Source organism: Bos grunniens, chromosome 19 (genome assembly GCF_055505025.1).
Source record: "Bos grunniens cultivar Pamir isolate PY7600 chromosome 19, Bosgru_T2T1.0, whole genome shotgun sequence".
NCBI classification, from domain to species: domain Eukaryota; kingdom Metazoa; phylum Chordata; class Mammalia; order Artiodactyla; family Bovidae; genus Bos; species Bos grunniens.
In genome coordinates, this window is record NC_141183.1 from 58,085,946 (window position 1) to 58,089,410 (window position 3,465).

Sequence of the window (3,465 nt, forward strand, 5' to 3'; positions counted from 1 at the left end):
CAGTTTTCATTCCAATTCCAAAGAAAGGCAATGCCAAAGAATGCTCAAACTACCGCACAATTGCACTCATCTCACATGCTAGTAAAGTAATGCTCAAAATTCTCCAAGCCAGGCTTCAGCAATATGTGAACCGTGAACTTCCTGATGTTCAAGCTTGTTTTAGAAAAGGCAGAGGACTCTTTCCTTCCTTCCGCCTGGAGCTATGGAGCCAGGGCGCCGGGCGGCCGCGGCGCTGCTGGCGCTGCTATGCTCGGTATGCGCGCTGCACTCGGGGCGCGCCCAGTACGAAGCGCTACAGCTTCCCGCAGGACGAGCTGATGCTGCTCGAGTCGGCCTACCGGCACGCGCTGGACCAATACAGCAGCGAGCACTGGGCGGAGAGCGTGGGCTACTTGGAGATCAGCCTGCGGCTGCACCGCCTGCTACGGGACAGCGAGGCCTTCTGCCACCGCAACTGCAGCGGGGCCCCGCAGCCCGAGCCCACCGCCGGCCTCGCGCGCTACCCGGAGTTGCGCCTCTTCGGGGGCCTGCTGCGCCAAGCGCACTGCCTCAAACGCTGCAAGCAGGGCCTGCCGGCCTTCCGCCAGTCGAAACCCAGCCGCGAAGTACTGGCGGACTTCCAGCGCCGAGAGCCCTACAAGTTCCTGCAGTTCGCCTACTTCAAGGCAAATAATCTTCCGAAAGCCATTGCAGCTGCTCACACCTTTCTACTGAAGCATCCTGATGACGAGATGATGAAGAGAAACATGGCTTATTACAAGAGCCTGCCCGATGCCGAGGACTACATTAAACATTTGGAAACCAAGTCGTACGAGAGCCTGTTCATCCGAGCCGTGCGGGCCTACAATGGCGAGAACTGGAGAACATGCATCACCGACATGGAGCTGGCCCTTCCTGACTTCTTCAAGGCCTTCTATGAGTGTCTCGCTGCCTGCGAGGGCTCCCGGGAGATCAGGGACTTCAAGGATTTCTATCTTTCCATCGCAGATCATTATGTGGAGGTCCTGGAATGCAAAATTCAGTGTGAGGAGAACCTCACCCCTGTCATAGGAGGATATCCGGTGGAGAAATTTTTGGCTACCATGTATCATTATTTGCAGTTCGCTTATTATAAATTGAACGACCTGAAGAATGCGGCGCCCTGCGCGGTCAGCTACCTGCTCTTTGACCAGAGCGACAAGGTCATGCAGCAGAACCTGGAGTACTATCAGTACCACAGGGACAAGTGGGCGCTGGCGGACGAGCATTTCCAGCCCAGACCGGAAGCAGTCCAGTTCTTTAACGTGACCATGCTCCAGAAAGAGCTGTATGACTTTGCTAAGGAGAATCTCATGGATGACGATGAGGGAGAGGTCCTGGAATACGTGGATGACCTGCTGGAGTTGGAGGAGACCAGCTAGCCCCAGAAGCCAGAGAGCCATTCCTTCCATGTTCAGAAAACACGATTCTTTGTCTTCCTTTTCCTAATAGTCCAGGCTGTTGATACCTCAGAGCCTTCTCTTCTCTCTCTGAAGTGAAAGGGAAGCCCCCGTCTCTCGCTACAGCTAACAAGGGGTGAGCCTGCATTCCCGTGCCCACAGCTGCCTCCCCCAACTTTCACACCTGCCCCTCTATCTTCATACCCGCCTCTCCATCTTCACTCCCACCTCCCCATGACCGCACTTGCCTCTCCATCTTCACACCTGCCTTCTCCATTTTTATACCTGCCTTTCTCACCATTTTGGTTAGAAGGAAAGTTTTCCATGGAATTTTTTCCCCCCAGAAAATCAGTATTATTTTTTAAATAAGAAAAATACTCCTGAAAGATGGTAATTATAAAAACCTACTCTGGCCTTTCTGCTTTCCCCCATTTTGGTTTCCTTTCTCCCCATCCCCTGATCCAGCAAAGATGGTGGGGACAAAGGCTAAGCTTCTCTTCAGAACGGTCTGCGCACCATCTGACCTGCATCATTGCTGGCACCCGTTGAGAACAGAGTCTGGGCAACAGCGTGGAGAACAGACCTGTGACTTTTGCCTAATGCTTTCGCGTGTCCAAAGTCTTCCAGTGGCCGGTCGATCCCCTTTGAGGACAGTGCTCAGCTGTTAGTCTCAGAGTTGGAAATGGAAGGAAGGAGAGGGAGTCTAGTTTCATTGACTCTTCAACAAATATTTACTGAGCGCCCACTACGTGCTAGGCCTCCATCTGGGCGCTGGAGACACTGCACAGCAAAACAGAAAAAAAAAAAAAAAAAAAAACAACAACCCTGTCCTCACAGAGCCTGCGTTCTACAGGGAAAGACAGACAACAGATGAACAAGAATAAATACATACAAAGCCTCGGAGGGTGATCATTGCTATGGAGAAAAATAAAGCAGTGAGGGGTAAGGAAAAAAAAAAAAAAGAAAAGGCAGAGGAACCAGAGATCAAATTGCCAACATCCGCTGGATCATGGAAAAAGCAAGAGAGTTCCAGAAAAACATCTATTTCTGCTTTATTGACTATGCCAAAGCCTTTGACTGTGTGGATCACAATAAACTGTGGAAAATTCTGAAAGAGATGGGAATACCAGACCACCTGACCTGCCTCTTGAGAAATCTGTATGCAGGTCAGGAAGCAACAGTTAGAACTGGACATGGAACAACAGACTGGTTCCAAATAGGAAAAGGAGTACGTCAAGGCTGTATATTGTCACCCTGCTTATTTAACTTCTATGCAGAGTACGTCATGAGAAACGCTGGACTGGAAGAAGCACAAGCTGGAATCAAGATTGCTGGGAGAAATATCAATAACCTCAGATATGCAGATGACACCACCCTTATGGCAGAAAGTGAAGAGGAACTCAAAAGCCTCTTGATGAAAGTGAAAGTGGAAAGTGAAAAAGTTGGCTTAAAGCTCCACATTCAGAAAACGAAGATCATGGCGTCTGGTCCCATCACTTCATGGGAAATAGATGGGGAAACAGTGGAAACAGTGTCAGACTTTATTTTTGGGGGGCTCCAAAATCACTGCAGATGGTGACTGCAGCCATGAAATTAAAAGACGCTTACTCCTTGGAAGGAAAGTTATGACCAACATAGAAAGCATATTGAAAAGCAGAGACATTACTTTGCCAACAAAGGTCCGTCTAGTCAAGGCTATGGTTTTTCCTGTGGTCATGTATGGATGTGAGAGTTGGACTGTGAAGAAGGCTGAGCACCAAAGAATTGATGCTTTTGAACTGTGGTGTTGGAGAAGACTCCTGAGAGTCCCTTGGACTGCAAGGAGATCCAACCAGTCCATTCTGAGGGAGATCAGTCCTGGGTGTTCTTTGGAAGGAATGATGCTAAAGCTGAAACTCCAGTACTTTGGCCACCTCATGCGAAGAGTTGACTCATTGGAAAAGACTCTGATGCTGGGAGGGATTGGGGGCAGGAGGAGAAGGGGCCGACAGAGGATGAGATGGCTGGATGGCATCACTGACTCGATGGACGTGAGTCTGAGTGAACT

At 49.9% G+C, this 3,465-nt stretch overlaps 1 pseudogene; it reads left to right on the plus strand.

Annotated features, from left to right (window-relative positions):
• Positions 1–202: 202 nt before the first annotated feature.
• Positions 203–1,490, plus strand: LOC147352788 (cartilage-associated protein pseudogene; annotated as a pseudogene).
• Positions 1,491–3,465: the final 1,975 nt, after the last annotated feature.